Consider the following 13,884-nt stretch of genomic DNA (forward strand, 5'->3'; position numbering starts at 1 on the left):
TAAATATACATAAATTGGTTATTAATGTGTCATATATAATGATAATCTCTGCACTAAAATAGAAAATTTATGAATTATAATACAATCAAGTGTTGCATAAAAAGATCTTGAATCCACAAACAAATCAATAATGAGCTTTTTTACTTTGATAAATAGTAGAATTAAATCTTTTTAACTTTCAAATATAGGTAATTATTATACCTCATTACATTTGAGTAACTAAAACACATCATAATTTTTAACCATTAATCAAAATCGCACCAGAATTTTTTTTTTTTTTTTTTTACATTTGTTTATACATTTTATTACTCCCTCAATTACATCTTAAAAGTCGTGTTAGGAAAAAAATGTAATTTAAAGCATATCATTTGTACATATTTTAATTATGACAAAATGGAAAAAACGTACGAATATAAATAGATAGTATAGTATTTTCTCATTATTAAATCGGGTTGGATATCGAAATAGGTGCAAAAAAGATGGTGTACTTTTTCGTGTGTTATTTGTCCCACATTGAAAAATAATGTAGGTATGGTAAATATAATACATATAAATAGTTGAATTGTTCCACATCAGAAAATTATCATAAAGTGGGGTGATTCTAAAAATTAATTTATGAAAGTATCATAAATAATATTTTGTGATGTAAAAAATAAAGTGGATAATCTTTTAATTATTATAATATTTATTTCGTATATTATATTCAAGTGATGTTTCTAATTTTTATATAAAACTTTTACATTTCATTTGGCAAAAAAATATCGTTAAGAAAATAACATAATTTGATTTGTGGTAAAAATGCTATCATAAGCGTATAGATTTCATATAATTTGTACATATATAAAATTGTGTGCTTCTTAGTATGTTATATGTCCCACATTGAAAAATAATGTAGAATTATATACAAATAATAGAATTGTTCCACATAGAAAGATTAACATAAAATGTGGTGGTCTTATGATTATAAATATGAGACATCCTTGAAACTTGGCTATCAACCCAATATCTTTTGCATCTCTTAAATAAGATGTTTTGACTTTTGATCATATCTAAATAAATGATTAGACATAAGATGTAAATCTTAAGACCTTATAACCATTTTTTTTGTTACTAAGTTAATTACCCCGTTGTAACGCACGGACATTCAAACTGATTTGGTATGGAACTTAGAATATTGGAGCATTGGACACCTTGACGTGTACGGCGTACAATATTTTGTACTCAGATTGTCCACCAAGAAAAGTTGAAACAAGTATGTAAATAGTACCCTCTGTTTCCGTTATATGTTGACACTTTTTTTTTTACGGTGTTACTCTTTCACATACGACTTTTACTCTTTCACATACATTTTTTTCATAATATTTTCAAACACTACCCTTCCTCAACTTAAAAACCTTAATTTTATCTTTTCCCTCTCTCCTAAAAAATCCTAATTAAATTTCACTCAAGTTCTTCAATTATGATTCTTATTGAAAAAATTATTACTTCGATTTATAAAATAAAAAAAAAAAAAAAAAAAAACCTACATTAATTTGCTTTGAATTGCATTGCGCAAGAATTAACTTGGCTGAGTGGAAAGACATGCAATTTGCGTTTTACTAGCGATTTTGGACTGACTTGGCAAGTTGGCAAGAAGTTCTCGTTTTTATTAGTGGAGTTCATATGATTGCTTTGTTTGACGCAATATTGTAGTGCCGCATTTCGCAATTCTTCAACTATATGAATACCAATACAATGTCCATATTCCTTGTTAATTTGATATTTCAATCAAATTGTCTTGTTATTTTGTTCAATTAATGAATTTTAACATGAATGAGAAAATAGGGAAGATAGTGGTGTGCGGCCGTGCGGGAATTATTACATTATCGAGATCGATTGGGGTTGCGTGAAGGCCAGGGTGGTTTGTTGGTGGAGTCGCGGTTGTAATTATCAGCTGTTGGGGTAAGCAGGTGGTATCTCTTGTGGGTGAGATCGCTAGTGATAGGGGGTTGGTGGTGGTCCGGTAGGGAAATGGAGGTGGTGGCAATGGTGGGGAATATGAAATATGAGAGAGGAGGGATGAAAGAAAATTGAAAAATGAAAAGGGTAAAAGTGTAATATGCGTATGTAAAAGAGTAAAATGCATATGTGAAAGAGCAATACCTTTTTTTATTTTGTGGGAAAAATAAAGAAAGTGTAAACATATCACTGAAATTAGGGGTGTAAACGAGCCGAGTCGAGCTCGAGCTCAGGTGGGCTCGGGCTCGGCTCGAATTTTTTAGCTCGGGCTCGGTTCGAAGCTCGGCGAGCCTAAAAAATTGAAGCTCGAACTCGGCTCGGGGCTCGAATCGAGCTCGTTTTGTCATTATATATTTTCACTTTCTCACCTTTTAAATCTAACTAAATATAAATATTTTTAAAAAATAAATAAATTATAAAATACTAAAAATTATTATATTATAACATACTTATATAAATGTCTAAATAAAATATAATTTGAAATAATAATAATATTACAATATAAAAATTATACAAAAAAATTATAAACGAGCCCAAAGGACCTTTCGAGTCGAGCCTTGCTGAGCTCGGGCTCGGCTCGTATTTAACCGAATTTGGCTCGAGCTAGGTTTGACCGAGCACGAGCCGAACTTTGACCGAGCCGAATTTGAGGGCTCGACGAGCCGGCTCATATCATTGACAGCCTAACTGAAACGGAGAGAGTACGAGTTTAGATTGGTACAAATCTAGTAGAGAGGGTCACACTCACACATCACGTCGAATGAATTTTATTTTGATGAATGAAAATGAATTGGAGGAATGTGATTTTTGTTGTTTGTTTGATAAATAGATAAACGGAAAGTCCTATTTTTCAGTCTCCAAAACAAATTAAACTTCTTTTAACTTACAAATAAGTGTTTGTCATCCCGATTTTGAGTGTTACAAACTCCCCTACTTAACGAACTTGAACACATCCAAGCCCAGAATCCTCCCCCGCTATGTGGGTGACCCGAGTACTCCCAACCACAGGCTCAACATACGGTCGCAGGGTTGCTTTGATACCATTTATAACAACCCGACCCGCCACCTTCGTAACATAACCTTAGTAAGATGGGATGTGCACCTTCGGGCCCATTATTTGTCCTCACTTAAGCCCAAAAGCACAAGATCTTGTTATTAAGTGGTGGGTGGAATCCTTTATAAACATATCACAAGCTCCATATTTTCCCGATGTGGAACAAATTTTCTCTCAATCTCTTCGGGTATTACAATTAGATTGTATCAAACTGAACTAAATTTAGGGTAGTCATTGTAACACCCCAACCCAAACCCTGAGTCAAGAGCGGTTACTCATGGTACGGTAACTTCGCAGGCTGTGTACATGGCCCACAGATCAACACGGATTCTTTTCAGCGCATTCCAGGAATCTTTCGAGGTCACCAATCTCAAGACTACTCCCATTCAAGCACGCTTATCTGTGGAGTTCTTTCGCATGGATAACCAGAAAAAAAGTGGACTTTGTTGATATGAGTAATACTTTTAATTCTTTTTAAGTACTAGTCAGACTTTAAGCCAATCAATGAACCTCTACAAGGGAGTACCGCACCTAAATAACGTCTATGGTTCAGTGGAGTATTACATGCATAATTCCACCAAAAAAATGAATACGCTATATTTCAACATTAAATAATACTCGTATTAAAAGCATGTCATTACTACTCTTATCGTGGCATTAGGCATATTATTACTTTAGAGAATTCCAATTCGATGGATTTCCCAAACGCAATTTTGGAATTGAATTTAAAATTAAATTCAAACATTTGAATTTCTACAATTGAAATCACGAAAATGAAATCAATTCAGTGTTTCCAAACACTTCGTTAGATAAATTCAACTTGAGTAAAAAAAAGCATGAACAATGTGTTATTACTAACACTATTAACATAAAAAACTTCTCTCTAAAAAGCCCCCTCTTACTTCTGTCTAAAAAAACACAAAAAACCCTAATCTACTTTGTGCCGCCGCCGCCGCCTCCACTTACCACTCACCCTCCCTTCTTCCTCTACCTGATCGCCGGTGTTGGGTCCTTCCCAAGGCCCTTCACTGGCGATCTTTCACATCTCCCCCCGATTGACTCATCATTATAATCTCACTTGTCTTGTTTCATTGGCTCTTGGCGGCGATCGTTGTCTGATCCGACAGCTTTTGGGCTCACCGGTGCTTGTCGCTTCCTCCTTGGGGCTCCTGTCCCTTCGAATCCTCGTCATGTCACCGTTCTTTTAGCTTGTCGCCCAGGGGTGATCCCCCCATTTTCCCCACCCTTGGTCGGTCTAGTGTCTTTCCGGCCTATTGCCGGTTGTGTTTAAGGCTTGTTGTTTCTGGTTTTGATTAACTGAGAGTATTGCGAACCCAGATTTTGGCTAGATTTTGGCTAATATGTAGAAAATGAATATCGAACTACGCCTTTAACCTGATCAGAGCTTGCTTTTTGTAAGCCTGCATTCGGCATCAATTACTTGTGTCTATGTAGACTGTGTCTTGTTGTGTTCCGGGTCGGTTTGGGACCGATTAGTGATCCCCCCATTTCCCCCACCTATCGGTCCTTAATCTTTGTTGTCTTTGTCTTGAGCATAGCTCTTCGAGTCTGATTGGGACTGTTAGGTGATCCCCCCATTCCCCCCACCTTTTGGTCTTTTGTCATGTGTCTCGTTTGTGGCTGTGGTTTTTTGTTTGTGCGTGCTTGTCGGTGGTTCTGGGAGGATTCGTTTGGTAAAACGGGTGGCCTTTGCTTGGATTTTGGTGCGACTGTCTGAGTTCTTGTCTGTGGAGTTCGTCCCTTTTTTGGTTGGTGTGAGGTCATGATGATGGGTTTTCCTTTTTGAGATGTGTCTGGTAGGGGTTGAATCGGGTTGTTGGTTGTGTTGTTGGTCATGTTGGATGCGGTGGTTGTTGCTACTAGTTGATGTTGGTCTTTGTTTCTTTTTCAATGATGTTGTGGTTTTTTCCTTTCTTGATGTTAATAAAAACCTCCATTGGGTTATGGGTGTCCTGTACCTTAATTTTTGGGGTGGCTTGTAGTGTTGTGTCTCGGAACCATTTTAGGGTTATGGCTATTCTGCATCTGATTATGGGCATGGATGCTCCGTCCCCGTGGCTTAGTGTTCGTGGTGGTCATCGCATGTCAGATTACCTGGCCTGTTGGTCCTATGATCAACGGGTACGATGTCGAAGGTGTAGGAGGTTTTTCTCCATCGGTGGCGGACTTCGCCGTCTTGCTTACCACTTTGTCTTTCTACGCTCTTTTCGCAAGAGTGTAAGTATATCTTGGCATTGTCACCCTGCAGCTCGTATGTATCAACGGAATTCGGAGGTCTCCTGTGTGTATGAAGCTCGTTTCATGGCCAGCGGTTTGTTATCCTGCATCCACAATCACGCCCTAATGGCTCTTGACCGTCTTGTGGCTGTTTTAATTTTTGCTAATGTGTATCTTATCGTTAGGATGGGCTTGGTAGCACTAGAGTTGGTAGTCAGTTCTCTGGTGCTATTTAGTCGAATAGCTTACTTTGTAACATTCGAAATAATGTAAGTTATTCATCGCTTGTTGTCAAAAAAAAAACATAACAAAAGATTTACATTTAAAAGCTACTCCATATCAAAATGTCTTTTTTTACTGAAAAAAAAAAAAAAATTACGCCGTAAAAAGATAAACTAGTGTCTCATATCCCCAAAACCAAGAAATGGCAATCAAACACTTAATTTCGGCCATTGTTTATTCAATAGGTCTTGGTATAGATGGGTGGGGCGAACAGACGGGTAAAGACCTCTAATAAAATGGGTAGGGGGACAAGGTGGGACACCCCCCATGTGCTTCTCACTTTATGGTAAATGGGTATTTTGTGAGGGAAAATGATATCCGTCTATACGTATAGATGGATAGTATTCGTCTATAATGAAAATTTGTGTTGATTATTTGATTTTAAATTGGACCATCCAAGGGAATCTCCCTCAAAACTAAGGGGCAGAGGTTGGAACTTGGACCATCCAAGAGAATAACAAGTTTTGTGTCCGATCATTCACTCTAGTTTTTGTCTATACAATGCCAATGGAATAAGGCTGTTATTGCGTATTTGCATGACATTCTTTGTATTTTTTCGGAGGTGGAGAGCATCTGTAAAGGTGAGGCTCCCCATATTTTCTCTTTTTTTTTCTTTTATTCGTTCACCTCATTTTTCACTAACTTTTTCATTTACCCTCCCCATTTCATAACTACTTTTATGCAACAATGGGGTCCCCAATTAACACACAAACATTTGAGAACCTCCCCCAAAAGTAACACAAATTGTCTTACTTTTTTTTTGGGACCCCCTCTAAAAACAGTGGAACCCCAAATAATGGGAAGGTTGGTGCAACAATGAGTATGCTCATTTGAGGAAAGAGAAGGCAAAAGGGGAGACTATTTCTCTCTTTGCGGATGGTCTTAAAGGGAGGGTTAATGGGAGAGCTCATCCGTGCTGCATGAAAATTTAAAATTCTTAATTAAAATTTTTGGATTTGTATTATTCATTTTGTCTCAACTATAAAAGTACAATCGATATTTACCTATAGAACTCGTAATGATTCATGTCCTATAGATCTCGACTTTTCTAACTTATTCACTAAGATAATAATGATATCTTATAGTTATACTTCTTCCTTATTTACATATTCCACTTTAAGCTGTTCCATTTAATTTTTTACGTTTCTATTTTTAGTCACTTACTGATAAGATTACGGACTCGTAATCTTGTACATATTCTCGTTTATTATATCTTTCCTATATTCTAGCTTGTATATCTTAGTAATTAGGAATGTGTATTATTCTCTCCTTGTGCTCCAAGCTAATGTATCCTATATATACTCATGTATATTTATCAATAAAAATCATCTTTCACACAATACTAAAACCTACATGGTATCAGAAGGACGATCCGCCCTCTAAACCGAAAAACTCCTCTCTGCCGCTCAAAACTCTCCATATGGCCAACATTCCTAACCCTCACGAGCCCTCAAAACCACTCCTCCTCCTCAACGCTTCCACCGCTGAAAAACTCACCCCCTCCAACTACTCCCAATGGCGACTCCAACTCGAGTCACTCCTTGCTAGTTACTCGCTCACCTCCTTCTTTAATGATACTCCTACTTCATCCGAGACCATTAAAGAAACCGACAAAACTTTGAAACCCAACCCCGCTTATGGCACTTGGTTTCAGCAGGATAAACTACTATTCAGAACCCTCGCAGGCACTCTTGACAAATCCATTGCTCCCCTCATCAACAACACAAAAACTACCCGTGAAGCGTGGATGACTCTCAAATCCACGTTTGCCCTTCCCTCCCGAAGCCACATCAAACTGTGGGAAATAAATCTGTATACTTCCCTTAAACTAGAAGGATTATAACGATTTAATAAAGATGATCAATGGTCATAAAATAAAATACATAAACAAGAGTAAAGGATTCAGAAATAACCTTTGGTCCTAGCAAATATGGCCTAAGAACAATATCAAAATTGATATTCGCCTATTAGTTGCACCCAAGACGATTTGAGATATGCCCTTTGATTATGCTAGAAATCAATCTAAAATTTTCTGTAAAATTTAATTGTCTTTGTGTTCTTGTGATGAGAAAGAGGAGGCTAGGTCAAGAAAAAGCATTAGGTTAGAAATAATTCTCTACCTTTCTCTTATATAGACCGAATAACCAAATTAATTAGGAAAGATATTACTCTCCTAATTTTCGGCCAATGTTGACCGAAATAAGGAATAAAATTTCCTTATTTTTGGTCTTTCCAAAAATATATAAAGTGTGTTAAATTGTCATCTAGTGAGGATCGAACCCATGACCTCTTGGCTTGTGTACCCTCATTATTACCACTATGACACATTCAACTTGTTGATATTAAATACAACTGATTATATTTAATTACGAATTAACAGATTAATTCGTCCAAACTAACCTTATATATATTTAATTAAATATAACTTATTATATTTAATTTACGAATTGTGATTAATTGTCTCAACTTAATATTATTTAATTTTCATTAAATAATTATCTCATCAACACATTGACTAACTTTTTAGTAATTTTGGGCATCAATGTAATTATATTTCTATAACTACATTTCTCAAATACGTCCTATAGGTGTGACCTTTAGGGACCAGTTGATCACCGCCATCTGTATGATAATAACGTCAAACTTTCTAGCAAGCCAACCGTTATTAGGTAAACGTTAATCAACTGATTAAATATACGAAGTATACCCTTGTGAACCTGTAAGAGATTTACAAATGTTATCACACTAATTTGTGGAGGACACCAGCTCCAACAAACTCCTACTTGTCCTCACAAGTGTATGTGCGATAACCGATTCTCATATTCTATAAAATCTCTCCCACTCAATGTAAAACAATTTGCAAATCCGAATTCACAAAGGTCGTATTTTACAAGCGATCAGTATCAAGAGTGGTTTTCCCGACTAGAGAGTAACTTAACTGATAAACGAATCAACATTCGAGCATGGCCATGCATTTCAGTTACAACTCCTCGAGTGGCCCTGAGAAATAAATATACCTGATAAGGGATGGATATTTTCCTCAACTCGAATCCTGCAGACGTAAGCACAGTATGAAATGACCCAGAAAAAATCTACTTAGCCCCAGTTACGGTAGACCGTGAGAAAGAAACCAAAGTCACCCAAAAATTGCCATAATCTCAAGAGACAGTTGTTAGTCAAAAGAATCGACTCTAGGAACACAATGGATGTCCTATCCACGACCTGGCACCGAATGTTATAAAACATTTAGGACTCCATTACGTTGTCACAAAAAGTTGTCCTACGAGGTATCGTCATAATCTCGTATCTGTGATCGATTAGTCAACCGTTTAACTTATGGCTCGTTGAACCCACCATCAATCGACTACACAATATAATAGCCGGAGTTATCAGCTCACATTGGCGATTACAGACCAAAACAAATATAATGTAATTCAGCTCACTTTGTGGCGTTCAATGTTGTCAGTACAATCCACATGAAAAAAACAAAATATTATATATAAAACGATGAAATTATAGTATATGAAAAAGATAACGTATCGAATTCATAATCAACTACCATAACTCAGGTACACGTTTAATTCTCATGGAGAAAACGTGCCCTCCTTGCATATCATATTTCTATGGCTCAGTAGTAGAATCTGCTACAACTTCCTGTTTGGAACTATTCCAGCTGACCGCAACACTATTAAGAGTAAGAACGAATCTAGAATGAGATTTCTAATCATCTCGGTCCGTTTGGAAGCTAGCCTCACAGAATCGATTGCGCATAGCTTAGTATCTCCTCCATAAGTCAATATCCAATCCTTAGTCCTCCGTAGGTACTTGAGGATGTTTTTAACATGACTATCCAAAGTGTGTTTCACCTGGAGTCTTTTGGTACCGACTCGTCATACTCAATGCATATGCCACGTCTGGACGTGTGCATATCATGGCATACATGATCGATCCTATTGCAGATGCATAAGGAACACGACTCATGCGCTCAATCCCTTCGGGCGTCGTGGGTGATCGAGACTTGCTCAACCGCATCCCGTCGTCATAGGAAGGTTCCCCTTCTTGGAGTTGGTCATGCTGAACCTCTCAAGAACCTTATCCAAATAAGACTCCTGACTAAGTGATAACGTCCGTCGTGATCTATCTCGGTAAATACATATTCCCAAAATGCGTTGTGCCTCACCCAGATCTTTCATCTGGAAATGGTTCTTCAACCATTCTTTAACCGAAGAAAGGAGAGGAATGTCATTCCCAATAAAGAGTATGTCATCGACATACAATATCAAGAATACAACCTTGCTCCCACTCGACTTGATATATAAGCATGGTTCCTCGACCGATTGAGTGAAACCATACTCTTTTATCACTTGGTCGAAACGATGATTCCAACTCCGAGAAACTTGCTTAAGTCCATAAATGGAACGCTTAAGCTTGCATACCTTCTTAGGATGTTTAGGATCTATGAAACCTTCGGGTTGCACCATGTACAACTCTTCCTCCAAATAACCATTTAAGAAGGCGGTTTTCATATCCATTTGCCAAATCTCATAATCATGAAATGCGGCAATCGCTAAGATTATCCGAATGGAACGTAGCATGACTACAGGTGCAAAAATCTCATCATAATGCAATCCTTACACTTGAGTGAAACCTTTTGCCACAAGTTGTGCCTTATAGATATCTGGTTGCGCGTCTACAGAACGCTTTATTTTGTAAAGCCATTTGCACTGTAGAGGTTTTACCTTATTCGGTAAATCAACTAGATCCCATACGTTATTCTCATACATGGAGTCCATCTCGGATTGCATGGCTTCGAGCCATAGCTTTGAGTCGGAACAGGCCATAGCACCTTTATAGGTTGCGGGTTCATTACTTTCTAGAAGTAAAACATCATTCTCCTCGACCATACCAATGTATCTGTCCGGAGGATGAGAGTCTCTACCCGACCTCCTAGGTTCGTCAGGAATATTAACCGTATCATCAGTTGGAGGTACGGCTTCCTCCATCTGTTCCTCGGTTGTTGGTTCTGGAATCTCCGACAGCTCGAAGGTTCTATTACTCGACTTGTTCTCGAGAAATTCTTTCTCTAAGAACGTCGCACTAGCCGCAACAAAAACTCGATGTTCGGTTGGCGAATAGAAGTAATGACCAAATGTTCCTTTTGGATAACCTAAAAAGTATGTCTTGACCGATCGTGGGCCGAGCTTATCCTCGTGTCTCCACTTGACATAAGCCTCGCAGCCCCAAACCCGAATAAAGGACAAGTTAGGTACCGTTCCCTTCCACATTTCATATGGAGTCTTGTCGACAGCTTTAGACGGACTTCGGTTAAGTATAAGAGCGGCTGACAAAAGAGCATAACCCCATAATGATTCAGGCACTACTGTGTGACTCATCATGGATCGAACCATATCAAGTAAGGTTCGATTTCTCCGTTCGGACACACCATTTAATTGAGATGTTCCAGGTTGAGTTAACTGTAGAGCGATTCCACAGTCTTTCAGGTGTTGATCAAACTCATTTGAAAGATATTCGCCACCACGATCTGAACGAAGTGCTTTAATTTTTCTACCCAGTTGGTTCTGTACCCTATTCTGGTATTCCTTGAATTTCTCAAAGGACTCACTTTTATGCTTCATTAAGTAGACATATCCGTATCTACTCAAATCGTCCGTGAAAGTGATAAAATATCTATAGCCATCTCTAGCGGTAATTGACATAGGTCCACATACGTCCGTATGTATGAGTCCTAATAGGTCACTAGCGCGCATTCCAACACCTTTGAAGAAAATTCGAGTCATATTGCCAATGAGACATGATTCACACGTGCCATATGCAGAAAATCCGAATGAGGGAATAGTCCCATTATCGACGAGTTTCTTTACGCGTTTCTCATTTATGTGTCCCATTCGACAATGCCATAGATATGTTTGATCTTTGTCACCAACCTTTAACTTCTTATTATTCATGTGTAATACTTCCGTGGTTTGATCTAAGATATAAATTCCATTCATGGAAACTGCTTTGCCATAAATCATTTCATTAAAAGAGAAAATACAACTATTATCCTTTATTGAAAATGTAAAACCGTCTTTAGCAAGTACGAAAACAGAAATAATATTCTTAGATAAACTGGGTACATAGTAACAGTTATTTAAAGATAACTCAAAACCACTATGGAGTTGGATTACATATGTTCCCTTCGAGGCAGCAGCAACTCGTGCTCCATTCCCGACTCGCAGGTCCACATCACCTTTATCGAGAGGTATGATGTTCTTTAGGCCCTGCAAATGATTACACAGATGAGAACCACAACCAGTATCTAGTACCCAAGTTCCGAAACTTGCATGGTTAATCTCAATCATATGAATATAAGATGACATACCAACAGGAACGACGCGGCCTGCCTTGATGTCCTCACGGTAGACGGGACAGTTCCTCCTCCAATGTCCAGTCTTATGACAATGGTGGCACTCTATGTCACCGCCCTTGCTCTTTGTCTTGCCCTGTGAGCCACTAGTCTCATCAGGCGCACTCTTACCGTTTCCTGGCTTCTTAAACTTTGGCTTACCTACAGCTAGGTCGCCATGAGCCTTGCCCTTACCTTTACCTTTGTTGTAAATTGTGAGAACATCCTGCTTTATACTCCCACTCAATTTCATATCCTTCTCGGTCTGTACGAGAAGGGAGTGTAGCTCATGAGGACTCTTTTTCATGTCATTCATGTAGTAGTTCGCCCTGAAAAGGGCAAAACCATCGTGAAGAGAATGAAGCATTCGGTCAATGACAATGCTCTCACTGATTTTACAATTCAGTGCCTCCAGCTTCTCGACATTCTCAATCATGTGAAGAATGTGTGGGCTAACCGGTTGGCCCTTCTGGAGTTTCGCATCAAAGAAGTGACAGGTATGCTCATATGTAACGATTCTCGGTGCCTTTGAGAACTCGTTAGTGAGCGTGGTGAAAATCTTGTTTGCACCTTGGGAAATGAAGCGTCTCTGCAAATTGGTTTCCATTGCAAAGATGAGTACGTTCTTTATCGCACCCGCTTCCATAACGAAATCACTATAAGCGAGTGACTCGTTGGCTCCTGCATTAGGGCCTGGGTTGACCGGCAATGGCTCAGTTAAATACCTGAGCTTACCGTCGGATGATGGCAAAGCATTCCGTAGTGCCGCCTCCCAGTCCGTAAAATTGGACCCATCATTTTTCAGTCGAGTGGACTGATTCATTTGGTCCATAAACATTTTTAGCCAGGACGAACGATCTAGTGTGGCACTAGGCATTGGGATTGCGTTATTTCCAGCCATTTGTTGTAACAGTATTATCGATAATAAACGTGTTCTACACTGCGAAAGAAGAATAAAATAATAAGCATATGCATCGTTTTGATTTTAAGTCTAATGAACTAATGTCATAACGCGAAGACTCAAAACATTTATACAATTGACCTCCCTCAAGAATTATATAAATGACCCCAAGACTCAATTCTCTGCAAATTGATAAGCTAACCTTTTAGCTAATTCTACCGTTAGAATTCTTGGTCGATAAATTTCTGTAAATTCTATCTTTAGTCCATCATAATCACGAGAAACTCTTCGGACTATGATGTTGAGGTAAACTAAGTCAACACAACTACTTACCCAACGTAGAAAGGGTCATATTAGGCCTACCGACGAAGAAGGGACTCATAGATGTTTGCCCTTATAAAGACTAATCTCAATTTCCGTTTTAGAGGAAGATCCCATCAACTATTTTTAATTCATTTTAAGTGAACTATAATCTAGCATGCGAGAATGATTTAAACTAAGGTGATGGCTTAAAGACCGTGACATCTGCATGTCCATGAAAACTAACATACAACCTATATGAGTCAATTTTCATGCATTTTAGTAGTAGGTGGTTTGGTTTTAGGCGGAATATGATGCAATTACTAGCAAGTGAATGAAAAGCAATAAAATGAAAAACGTAAAAAAAAAAAAACAGTAAAAGTCCTAGTGTGGCCTATCCTATCAAAATGAACAATAAATACAAGTTTGGAATCCATCCTTGGACCCGAGAAGCTTGTCTTGATGTTCCATCTTGATCCATGTAGCGGGAGTGAGCTTGAATCTTCATCTTTAGTCTTCTTTGAAATTACAATAAATAAAATTACATAACTGACCTATTAATTACATTCTAATTTCAAAAACCCAAAACTAAAATAAAGGAGATTCGAGATCTCATAATTACATAAGAAATCATGTTTCCTTCATTACGAAAACATAATTTGACTAAGGCCACACTAAGTATTACAAATTACAACCGATTGCAAA

Source organism: Silene latifolia, chromosome X (genome assembly GCF_048544455.1).
Source record: "Silene latifolia isolate original U9 population chromosome X, ASM4854445v1, whole genome shotgun sequence".
Lineage (NCBI taxonomy): Eukaryota > Viridiplantae > Streptophyta > Magnoliopsida > Caryophyllales > Caryophyllaceae > Silene > Silene latifolia.